A 13,540-nucleotide genomic window follows, 5' to 3' on the forward strand; every position below is an offset into this window, starting at 1 on the left:
TTCACAAAAGTGGCGATAGCTGCGGTGGGAGCGTCGTGAATAAGCGCCAACAAAAGTGGCCACAGCCAAGTGCAACAAGCTATCTGTCACCGCGCGTGACGCACTACCCCAGCTAGCGAAAAATTCTGTAATCCATGAAGCCAGCAACCGCAGTAACCTGCCGACCTACCGTCCAAACGTTGCCGGCGCCAACAGCCTTTGCAACCGCCATCGTCTGCCGCGCCGCAGCAGCCAATGCGTACAACGCGTCGCATCCGCGCTCACCGTCGTACATGCTCGCTCGCCGACTCTCGTCGCTTTGGCCATTCGCCACATTGATTCAACTCGCTAGCGCGCAGCTTGTCGCTGCTCGTCGAACGTTGGCGCTCAACAAACGCGTCGCGCGCGTCACAATGCTGCTGCGAGCGCCGCCTGCCTACGCGCTGCCTCTCTGGCCGACCAACTTCTATGGCTGTGTTGTGCCTCTGATGGAGACTTGCTTTTTGCATGTTTGCCATTTTTGTGTCTTCTTCTTGGTCGTGTCCATCGCACACTCAGACGCAGGTTGCAACAACTTGCCAGTTGTCGTGCCGCTGATGTTTTTCGATTTTTTGTGTTCGCATCGCCGTCCGTCTTTTGAAGACCTGAAAATTCGAAATATTTTCGCTTTCGTTGCGACGCGTCGGCTGAACGTCGCGAACGGGATTTTGTGTTGTTTTGTGTGGTGTCTGTTTGCCGTCGCCAATTGGGAATTCGAACAAGGAGATTTTGATGAAAAATTTACGAAAAAATGCCTGAATTGTTCAGAGGCTAATATGGAAAATTTCGTGTGAAATTAGTGCGAATTTGTAATGAGATTTTCGTTTTATGTTTTTGTTTTTGAAAATGGTACATGTTGTGCAGCCATGCACATGTGATTTGTGTGAAAACGCGTCAATTGAAGTGAATTAAAATTTTTTTGCACGGATTTGATGTGAATGCTTCGACTTTTGAAGTGAGTCGCGTGTTTATTGGAACGTAGCGAAAAATGCCTGACAGAAACAAGATTTTCAAATTCCGCTCTAATTTTTTAGTGGAAAACTTGGCGGAAACTGTGGTTGTAAAGCTTGGAAGCAATAATCGGTGACTGAGTTTGTAGTCTGCAATAAAAAGATAATATTTATTAACAAGGGTAAAGGCAAAGTATTTTTTTTTTATAAAAAGATTAAAAAATCAAAAGGGGTTTAAAAAACTTCAGTGTTGTATTCAAAAAAGGAATTAAAAAATATATCTGCTATGTCAATGACAAAAACAAAACAATTGATCAACTAAAACCAGTAAAAAGTAAACAGAAAGCGAAATTAAATATAAAAGTCAGTGAATTTTGGTTGTAGGTAGTTCCTGCAGCCACGAAATCAACTAAAAAATGGAAAATTTTCAAATATTAAGATTTTAAAGCTTTATACATAGTTTAAAAGAATGGATAAAAAATTAATAATTTTTTTCGAAATTTTTAGAGAAGATTTTCTTAAAACCACAAAAAAGTTTAATTTTATTTATTCAAAGTTAAAAAATTCTAATTGGTTGAAATCTTAAGAAGAAATTTTATTTGGCAAAATAATAGAGGATTTCAAAACATCTCAAAATTTTGAAATATTATAAATAGATACATATTTTTTTTGCTTTTTGCTGTTAGAATAAAGGCCAAATCACACGATTGGTGTATATGTACAGCTGCAGAGTGGTGTTATTTGGCATTTTTTTATAGAGCTGAACTCATGCTCGATAAAAATTTCTAGACAACTCCACTCTGTGATTGGCAAAATGTACAAATCGTGTGATTTGGCTTTAATAGACCAAAAAGGTAAAACAAATATACATATATACAAAATTGCTTAATTAGGTTTTCTTAGAAACACAAAATTTGTAATTTTCTCTAAATTTCCAATATTGTAAAATTGCAGAAATCCTAACTGGACGTTTTATTTGGCAAATTCAAAATAATTTCACGTTGCTTTTTAAATAACAAAAAAATATTAATGCAGTATTTTCGTAAGGTTTTTGTAAAAAAACAAGAATTTTTGTTATACTTTTTTAAGTTTAAAAATTTTAAAGCTGCTAATATATTGACAGTAACTGTAGAAAGACTTGAGAATCAATTTAAAATTTTAAGTTTTTTCTGTTAAAGTCAAAAATTTTAAATGTTTTTTTTTGCGAAATCGTTTCGGATTCCAAAACTCATACCTTAATTTATATTAGTTCAATAATTTACTTTCGCATCCGTAAAAACGCAAAATAAAAATTTAATTCAGTTTTTTAAATTTCAAAATTTTAAAGCTTCTAATATTTGGACTGTAACTGTAGAAAAAACTTGGGAATCAATTTCAATTTCTATTTTTTCTTTTAAAGTTAACAAATAAACATTTTTTGGCGAATTCCAAAACTCATACCTTAATTTATATTAGTTCAATAATTTATTTTGCAACCCGTAAAAACAAAAACAAAAAGTTCAGAAATTTTTAAAAAACTTTTTGGGCTACATACATATGTACATATGTATATAAAAAATAAATATTGAGTAAGTTTTTATATAAAATGTCTTTTTCATATACAAGTTCAGTTTTTTTGGTTGCATACACATATGCACAATAGACTGTTCAAAAAAAAAAACTTTGGCGAATTCTTTTTTTTTGCCAAATCGTCATATGGCATTTACAGTCGTATCTTAAAGCATGATATATCGATGTTCGACATCTCGAGGAGAACATTTTTTTGTCAAAATTCATTGACCTCAAGTACCCAGATCTAGTGCTTACCCATCAGATTCCAGCTCTTTTCACCCTAACGTACCATCCTAATGCTTGTAGATTAAATCTCACCAAAATTCATCAAGTAGAACTATTTTCAGGAATTTATTTATTGCTGAATATAGGTGTCACCGAAAAATTTAAAAGGGGAACATATTCTTCTTCTTTATTGGAGTTGACCATGGTTCGAAATTTTTTTCGAAATTGTCTTGCAAAATTACTTTTTTTGTTTTCTGGAAAGGTTTGGTCTAGTATAGTACATACATACATGCCCACAAATAAGGAATTTTAAATCTTAAAATTTTGAAGGTTTGTTTCCGGAAAGGGTAGCATTGTTTTAAAGATCACTTAAAACCTTTCAAATTAAAAAATTTTTTAATTTTTTTATAAGTATTCTCGTATAAAATATTTTTTAAGAAAAAAAAAAATTGAAAAGATCTAGCCTTAAGCATAATAATTTCCGAAACAGTATTTAATTTTGTCTGAACTGAACTCCAAATCATCAGCAAGACTCAGGGAAGTAGAAATTTCGAGAATAAGACAACCTGCAATAGGGCCACGGGCCACGCAGTAGCCAGTATGAACTTCAACAAAGCCATTAAGATACGTGGAGAAGGGGGCATCTCTCTTTACATCAGTGTCGATTGGAGAGAGCTTAGTTTTTTAAGCTTTCTATAGGTTTTATGTTATGCTTCCTATGAATGAGTCCTAGATGGTCTGCGGTATTGGAGCAGCGAGTTATTTAAAGGAACTATGTACTTCTTTGTAGCAGAAATACTAAATACTTTTGGGGTTTATACGACGTTAGGGAATTGTACTAAAACTAGAGCAGTAATCGATCTTAGAGCCAGCTGATTCTATAAGCAATTGTTAAAACCAATATCTAGCATGTCATAAACAATTCACTACTGTGTATCTATTTCGCAACCACTGCACACAAAAGACTCGAAAGACACGAAGAGCTCGATAGTTTTTCCTAACTATCACAAATTTTGCTTTAAGGTTTCTTAACTGATGTGAGAGGTGAAGCTATGGGCTACAGCGCAGGAAATTAAAGTTAAACCCCAGATTTGAGAGCAAATGAAAAAGGTTTAAATTTAGGCTAATGGCTTATATAAAAAAATTTCAAACTATGCTGAAACTCAAATATACAACCGCAGATATACATTAAGAACTCTGCAAGTGCGCTAACAACTAGAAATCCTTAAATACAGAGAGAGCTTATTTAGTGCGATATACTCAACTTATGAAAAGTTTCCAACAATTAAGTTAATTGTATGAATAAATGGAAATAAATTAAACCGAATATACGTATGCATAAAGAAGAAATTAAATAATGAAGTGCTTTAAACAGTGTGCAAAAACAACAACATAAAACCAATAATTACATATAAAGTGCCAAAAATGAGACACAAGAAAAACGAAGCAAAACTTGTATAAAACTGCTGATTCTCAACGAGCGTCTATTGTATATAAAGAAAGGGTTTGTTTAACAATTATTATTTTTTTTAAATACATACTTATTCGCATAAGTAGTAGATATAATCAAAGCTTTTAAATATCTATATAATTAAATTTTGTACTCTCACGGTTTATAGGCGTTGCGAATTGATGTTTCAAGAAAGAAAGCAAATTAAAAAATAAATTTTCAAAAAGTTCTACATTTGTCTATCAGTAAACTTTGCTGCAGAGCTAATACAATGTTGAGTGCTTGGGATTAAAATACTGAGCCTGGGCTTATACATGATAGAATCTTTACTAAGGGCTCCTAAACTGACGCAGTCTCCAGATCCGGAGTATATAAATATGTATCAAAAATAACTAGACAATCCTCGCTTCTCTCTCGGTATCTGCAATCCTAAAGCCCATGGACTACGCGTGAAAAATAGTCGCATAATCAGGAGTTTACACGTCTGTAATGACAACCAAGCTGCACTCAAGACATTGGCCAGCCGTCTAACTACTTCCAAAATAGGTCGGCAATATAAGCCTCGACTAAAGTTTGTTGGAAAACATAACGAACTTAATTTAGACTGGGTGTCAGGTCACACGGAAGCACCTGGTTATGAGACATCTGACTATTTTGCTATAAAAGGCTCAGACTAGGTAACCTCTGGTCCGCAATTAGTTATAGAACTCTTACTTTTGGTCATCAAAGCCACCGTTAGAAACTGACTAGGTTGTTTCGATGGGCAAAAACTGATTTTGCACCACATCTCAGAGGGTCTTACTAGGTAGGGACTATTGACTGGACACTTCTCGTCGCAGATATGACCTGACTGTGATAGTCATGCATGACAACCTCATTTGCCTTTCCTGCCTTGAGGAGGATAAGACGAAGACGAACGCTTTTTGTGGTTCTGGCGACATGTTGATTGATTTGCACTAGCTCAAACAAACAAACAAAAAACAAAAAAATCTAAATATGTTGTAATATACTTAGGACCGTTTTCTCAAGTGGCCTTTAAAATTTATCTACCCTTTAAATAATTTTTTCAGAACTACATTTGTGCTTCAAAGGCAGATAAATTGTAAAAGGCACTTGAGAAAACCGCCCTTATACTACCTTTGGCCCTTAAAACTTTCACAGATTCGATAAAATCAAAGCCCTACACGTTCGATTTCATGTGCTCTAATATTACGCGTCAAAGTCAAACGATGGCCCATAATTCAGACCCAGGTTTAACACAATTTTTAATTAGGGCGACACGGGAACCATGGGGCACTATGTATCTCGATAATTCTCAATAACTCAAAAAATTTGAAAAACTATGAATTAGGATCACTCGATACATTTCAGTAAATCGATAAATTACGACAGTTTGGTGCGTATTGATAGCTCAATGAATTTCAAAAACATTAACTCTATAAATTTCCATAACCATCGATAAATTTAGAAAATTGTGAGTTTCTAGACCTGGATAAATTTCGATAACTCAAAAATTTACATATATCAATATATATCGATAACGCGGTGTTGATGACTCAAACAATTTCCATAGCTATCGAAAATTTTCGATAGCTTAATGCTCTATGGTAACTCGATAAAATTCGAAAAATTGATAAACAGTGATGGCTCGATAAATTCATGTATGTATTTCAAAAAATTTCGATATTTGAAGATGTCAATAACTTCGATTCTAAAACCCGACAAATTGCGATAACTAACAAAAAATGTCGATAAATCATTCAATATCAATAATTCGATAATTTAAGAGGGCTCGATACATCACGACAACTCGATTAATTTCGTTAACTTGATAAACTTCGATAACTCTATTAATTTCGATCACCTGATAAATATGGATTTTCCATAAATATCATTTAAAATAAAATTTGTGTAACTTGATAAATTTCGATAATAAATTTTTATAACCCGATAACTTTCAGTACATTTTGGCAACTCAATAATTCAATAAACATTGATCATTTTCAATAACCCTATGCATTCCGATAACTTAAACATGGTTGATTCGATATATTTCGTTAACTAAATTTCTAATGGCTGGATATATTTCGATGCAACAACAACTACATATATGCAACTAGAGAAATTTTTAAACGACGATTTTGGCCGTAATTTTCAACCTAATTTGGAAACCATAAAAACTTTCCTCATCTACGGATACCTTTCCAATGGTGTTCTTGGTTCTAAAATCCGTCCCGTAGAACCGCTAAACGAAGGCGGACAAAATTTATGTAAGCGTATTAATATATAGATTCTAATGAGATACTAAATTTGTAGCGCAGCTATAAAGATTTCACATATTCAGTTAACCCCTTTTTAGATTGCCGCTTGCTTGAAAAGGTCATAGGTCCTCATAGGCATTGTCGGGCATACGAGATTTAAGATCAAACTTTTGCATGTATGTTTGAAGGCTCACGGAAAGGAAACACACTTATAAAACTCCAAAATTAATATACAAATTTTCCAAAGGGTATTGACTAAGCTGATCATATTTCTGATTTCCGATGCCTAGTTAAAATTTTTAAGTTTTTTTTTTTGTAATTTGCTGGAGGAAAAATAAATTTCAATGGCGTGAAGAGGCGTTGATTGCACATAGAACAATATGCAATTTCAATCGAAATAAATTTGCAGTGGAAAATTATAGTGCAAAATGCTTTGGCATGCCGCTGAAAAAAAAATCAATACAAAAATTTGAAAAAAAAATTAGAAAAATATCTACGCTAAACAAGCTTAACAACAATAATAATGTGCCAATAGTTAGCGACTACTAATAATGTATCAGCAATTGACAATAAGAGCAACAACAACAACAACAGCAAGTTAAACACCTGCCGCATGCAACACCACAAAACAGCCGACCGAGCAGCAAGCAACGGCCAACAAACTACAAACAGCAAATCAACAACTTATCACTTGATTTATTTGATTTGACATGAAGTTATGTGCAAAAGCGTGCATAGCTGTTCGGCTGCATTGGTATGCGTGTGCGCGCGTGTGTGTGTGTGTGTGTTGTTATCAGGCAATCGACAACATCATTAGTCGCTGTCAGCCACCGGCTAGTTAACAATAGGTGTATATACTAATAAAAATGGTTGTTGTTGCACTTGCTTGATGTTGTTGTTGTTGTTGCTGCAATTGCAACAAATTAAATCACATGCAATTACCAACACAAACCTACATACTATATTTTATGACCAATGTTGACTTTTATTGTTGTTGACTGATTGTAAATTGTTATTGTTATTGTTGTTGCCGCTGCTGCCGTATCGCACTTGGAGTGTTAAAAATGATGCCTACCGACCAACCAACAATCGGTCGACCGTTCGTTCGACCATTGACCGCTTCGACGTCTAGCAACCGACAATTTGCTTGAAACTAGCAATCATTGTGGTTGTTTTGTTGCTGATTATTGTTGTCGTAGTTGTTGTTGTCATGCATTCGTTTTTGTGTCAATTTGCCGTAAATAATTTATCTAACATGTCAATTGGAAATTATTGATGCTGCCACTTTTGTTGCAACGTTTTGTTGCTGTTGTTGTTGTTGTTGTTGTTGTTGCTGACATTATATATGACAGCTGCCTACTTTTTGCACCCGCACGCACATTGCATTTATTCTCGGTGCAATTGTTAGTTTAGCAATTTTTCTGTCAACAAATAATTGGTTTATAGTTGCACTTGTTGTTGGTGTTGTTGTTGTTGTTACTGTTGCAGCTGCCAACGTTTTCACACACATCACGTGCACATCATTGTTAACAATTTATTAAATTTTTGTTCGCTGAATTTACTACTCCGCCTTTCTGTCCGCCTGCATAAGTATTTTCATGCATAGCCAATGTTGTTGTTGTTGGTATTTATTTATTGTTTTTGCTTTGATTCGGCACTTTTACTGCAGTTATTTGCCTGCTTAGTCACTTATTAAATCTGTTGTGTATTGAAAAATGTGATTTGACGTAGTTACTGTGATTTAGTGTAGCCTACACACAGGCGCTAAGCAGCGTGCGGTTGCCATAACTTTGCCAATTTTCGGCGTAGGCACACAAATTTGTACTGAGAAGTCAGCTCAACGCATGCTCTTCGAATTAGCTGCTAGTTCTAATAGTGCTATAATGTTGTAAATTAAAAAAAAAACGTGAAAATAAAAATTTTCATAACAACTTTCTAGAAAAAACTAGAATTTAAGAGACCTTATTTTATTTTTCAAGACTTTTAAATATATATTCACTAGCCAAATGTCATAGCATTATACTGACTGTTTCTTGCTTTACAGTAAATGAAAATTAAAGAAAAGTTGGTCTACTTATAGGCGCCACAGAAGCCTTTTTACTACATTTATTTATTCTTCTCTTCCTTTTCAGAGGTCTTAAATCCTTCAAGTTACTTATATTTGATTCTTATATTAGATCCCCCGTTGGTTTTTCTTTTAATAAAATCCAAAGTTATAAAACGTAGCCTGCTTTTAGGCGCTACAGCCGCTTTAACGGTAATAACTTTGAAATTTGGAATTTTTTGCTATCAATTTTGTATTATTGTAAGTGTACCAAAAATAAACTATTTTTCAAATTTTAAAAATAAAAATTATTGTACCTAATTTTAAACGCAATTTGCCTGAACCTTTTGTAAGAAACTGAAAATATTTTATTTTTTTATTTTTAATTCGATTTTAATTTCTTAACTACGAAAATAGACATCAAAACCGAAGAAAAAATATTTCTTATTGAAAATGTTTTTAAATTGAAAATTTTAAAGGAAACCCTGAACTGGTTTTCATTACAGTTTTTAAGCCGAATTAAAAAAAAAATATTTTTGATAATTTTTTTATAATTTTCCAAATTTAATTAAAAAATTTTCCCAGTGACTTTTAGGAGTGAATGTTAGACACTTTGAAATGAATAGCAAATATTGAAATCTATTAAAGCTAATAAATATAACAGAAATTTTTTATAGTTTAGGGGTTGTTCGGACCAGGTATCGAACCCAGATCCCGCCGAGTGGTAGTACACACCTTTAAACCCCCAGCAACCGAGTTAAATTTGTTTAGTTCTTTTTTTTGAAGAATAAGATTTAGTTTGGAATTTTATTTAGCTCAAGGCCAATTTTTGGTAATATCTACAGAAAGTATTTATTTAACTTTTCAAAAATTTAGTTCTTTTCCCAACGCAATTTTTCTTTTAGCAAATGCAAAACAATTAGGGAAAGCAATGAAAATTGCTGCGATTGCAAAAATTGTGTCTGATTTTTAATAAGCTTATTTTCTTTGAAACTAGTTAAAAAGTACCTAATTTTTTGATTATTTCTTTTTAAGTACAAATTATTGCTTGAAGAAAACCGTAACGAAATCTTCTTAAGCTGATTTACATATCGAAAAGTGGACAAAAAATGTAGCCTATATTTCAAAAGAGAGTTTTCTTCACAAAGTCTTTTATCTTTTGGAAAAAAATCGAAAAATTTGAAAATTTCAATTGCTTGACTATGGTTAGTACCATGAGAAAAGAGTGGTTACTAAATAAATAAATCTTGTGCCTAAAAATATCCACGCGGTTTTCGCTTTGCACTTTTTTAGGCCCATATGTTACTCAGAGATTTCTAGAATACCACACCTGGTCTGAATTTCTGTTTTAAAATTAGATTGAAAACGGAAATGCATTTTGTTAGTTTCGGAAGCTAAAAAAAATATTAGAAATTCAGGTACTCGGACTTAGGAAAGTTTAAATAATTTGCAGAAAAAATAGTGTACATTTGTAATTGAGTTTGAGTATTTGAGTAAAAACTTATCGTAAAAAGAATTTTTGCAAGATTTTTTTTTTTAATATTTAATATAAAAATTCAAAAATATTAAGGTTTGACCTATTATCAGGTAACGGAAAAGCAGCATCGTCAAGTATTGAAGACAAAAATTAGAAAAACTAACTTTTTACAGCCTGTTTTACAAAAAAAATTAGGGAAAAATTATTTGTTTAGACATCCGCTAATTTTGAATGGCATACATATGAACACTTAAAATTTTTTTATTTTTTACTAAATTAGTTTACAACAACAGTTTTTTATGCTTTTTGTCATATCTTCCAATAGTTTTTGCTGAAACAGTGAACCAAACCAAAATCAAAATTAAAATTAAAATTAAATTCTCAATTAAAATTTGTCCATCTATTGAAATCACAAAAACTGTGTGCGTGGAATTTCAAAAAAAATTTCACTAAATTGTTTTCCAAGCAAAAAAAAGACAAATAAATTTTAGAAAAAACAAAAAAAAATAATAGTTTAAATTTTTTGTTATGTATTTTCAAGTAACGAAAAAGAAACGGTCGATTATTGAAAAAAAATGTTGCAGCCATTTTCACGAAAAAAGATTAGTGAAAATTATTTCTTTAGGATTTATTCTAATAATTAATTATGTACATATTTATGTACTTATAACAGAAATCTAAAGCTCTTTTCTTGATAAATTATCAAGACTAAAAATGCTATTGACAAGCGTTTTATTTTATAAATATTGACACAGAATGCGATGGGAGCTTTTGCTTGATAAAAATCTGGATAAAAGTCCTTTACAAATAATTTATAATAAAATAGAGAATTGGGCGTTGAATTTATAATTTATCAAGAAAAGAGCTTTTAGTCTCTGTGCGAGAATCCCAATTCTTGATAAATAATAAAATATTGACAAATTAAAAAAAAATGTAATTTACCAAGTGCACAGAATCAGGCTGTTAGTGTTAAAAGCTTTAATAGATCGCAGTTTGTATTTTAAAAACTTGTGTACAAGCCCAAAAGCTTAAAAGCTCGGATAAAATTTTAGTATATCCTCAGGCGCTCGGTACCTTAAAATCGCTATAACTCCACTAATATTTGGTAGATTTACACGGGCAAGGACTCTACTGACAGCTAAACGCATGGACCACCAAATGAGATTGAGCTGTAGATTATGGTGCTTTCGAAAAATGTCGAAAAACTCAAAATTGTGGGATTCATTTCTTCTTAATTAATTTATGCGCTGTTAATTGCACGGAAAGCAAAAAAAAAAAAATATTGCATACCATTAAAGCATTTATTAGAGCTGAATTTAAAGCAATTATTTTGCACAGAAAGATTTTACCTCCTTCCTACAGTACATATGTGTGTATGTAACTATGTAAAAAGTACTTTCAAATTTGTATGTATGTGTGTGTGTGTTTGCTTACGCATTTCGACTTATTAAATTCGTTGCTGTGTAATTGATTCCATTGATTTTCGTGCGCGGCAATTCAGCGAAATGGGATTAAAACACCTACAGCCGAAAAGGCCGAAAGGCGAAAAGCTACGCTCAAGCGACAGCGCCGCAGCAGTAGCTGTAGCAACAACAATACATAGGCCATGTAATGCAATACGACAGCTAGCAGCTAACAATTTAAGCAAAAAAAAAAAAACATAAATTTTATAGCAACGAAAAACGCGCAGAGCAATGAAGAAAAAAAGAAAAAAAAAATAAAAAAAGGAATGAAATGAAATAAAATTGTGTGCGCCACAAAAGGAAGCGCCTTCGAAAATCGCATCAACCACTTTCGTAAAAGCGCGCCGCTAACGCAATCCTTGCACCCCTAGCAGCTATTAAAGCAGTGTACGTACTTACATTCATACATAGTAGCTGTAGCAACCCTGCCGCTTACGTTAGCTCCTTGGCGCGCCTTTCTTTCCTCCTTAACTGATAGCAATGCGCGTTTTTTTCTTTCCTCATATCAATAGCAAGTTTCTGCTGATGCTACAAACTTACGCTCCTCGCGCATTGAATGTTTCGCAATAAAAACAACAATGCTTTACTCGTAAATAATAAGGAAATACTTGAGTATGTACAATGTAAATCGAATGCGTTGCGTCAAAGTATCGCACATTGATTGCGGGAAGGGCGAACAGCCACCCTCGCACTCAGTCCGTGAAAATGTGGAATATTTCCTACTTTTAAAGGTTTTCTTCAATTTTGGATTTCTAGCGGAAAATGAGTTATCTAACTTTTTGTTAGTGGGTATTACAATGTGAATCCTTTTTCAGAATCATTGAATTTCGTAGCACAATTCTCAAATCTGGCAACTACCTTGCAAGCTTTTTACTGTCTTTCGAAAGATTAATTGAAAGATTTGCTGACTAGGCGGTCCTAGTGTTATTCTGTTTGTCTTTTAGTAATAACTTTTGTAAACTTTAAATTTGCGAAAAATATATTTTTCTTTTTAAAACAATAAAAACTAAAAATGAAAAACGAAAATATTAAATTAAAAAAAGAAAAAAAACAAATCGAATAAGTTTTCAAAACTAAACAAAAATTTAAAAATATCAATGTATTTTTATTTTTAAAACAATAAAATCTAAAAATTAAATTGAAAAATGAAAAGAGTAAATTAAAAAAAATAATCAAATAAAGTAAGCTCCTAAAGTTCAATTGAAACTAAAACGGTATTTTTCTTTTTAAACAATAAAATCTAAAACAACAAAAAAAACAAAATTAAAAAAAGGTTCAAATAACTAAATTAAATAAAAAAAAATATTTTTTTGTTATAAAATCTTAAAATTAACAAAAGAATTAATTGCAAAGAAAAGGAACAATAATTTAAAAGCCAAAAAAGTGATAAAATAAGTTTCTTAAAATTAAATGAGATGTATTCTTTTTTTTTTTAACAATAAAACCTAAAAATTAGAAAAAAATAAAATAAAATTAAAAAAGATAAAATTTAAAAAGTTAAATGGATTTCGAAAAATTTAACTAAATTAAAAAATATGCTTCTTTTTAAAACCACACAATCTAAAAATTAAGTAAATTAAAAGAATTTTAATTAAAAGAAGGAAAAATATATATAATAAATTTTAAGAAATTAAAGTAAAATAGTTAAATATAATATACATATGTACATATATATACTACACGTATATACACACATATATATTTTTAAATATGTATCTATAATCTAAAATTAAATTAAAAAAGTTAAAAAAGAAATAACATTATTAAAAAATGACGCGCCACTGCTTCGCTCTTTCGGCAATCGCGCCCGTTGGAGCTAGTTTGAGAGAAAGCACTTGTATACCATTTAGCTCACGTCACTTAACAGTCGAAATGGTCGAGTGGGCAAAGCACAGGCGTGCCAATCGAGAGATCGGAGTTGGACGCCAGGACTTTTTTAATAAAATTTTTCAGATTTGTTATTTTTCAAAAAGAAATACATATATATTTTAATTTAATTTTTAGAAACTAATTTTATGTATTTCTTTTTTAATTTAGTTTGTTTCTAATTGACTTTTCTTTAATGGTTTGGTTGTTATTGTTTTAAAATTCAAAGTTTTTT

At 31.9% G+C, this 13,540-nt stretch overlaps 1 protein-coding gene across 1 annotated transcript in view; it reads left to right on the forward strand.

Moving 5' to 3' along the window:
* The first annotated feature begins 3,743 nt into the window (after nucleotides 1–3,743).
* LOC118748757 (optomotor-blind protein) overlaps nucleotides 3,744–13,540 on the forward strand; it is a 341,761-nt gene continuing 331,964 nt past the window's right edge. The window contains exon 1 of the mRNA XM_036483409.1: nucleotides 3,744–4,248. The gene's annotated coding sequence lies outside the window, so the exon portion shown is untranslated. The remainder of the gene's footprint in view (nucleotides 4,249–13,540) is intronic.

Source organism: Rhagoletis pomonella, unplaced genomic scaffold (assembly GCF_013731165.1).
Source record: "Rhagoletis pomonella isolate Grant_MI unplaced genomic scaffold, Rhpom_1.0 Rhpom_scaffold_00013, whole genome shotgun sequence".
NCBI lineage: Eukaryota > Metazoa > Arthropoda > Insecta > Diptera > Tephritidae > Rhagoletis > Rhagoletis pomonella.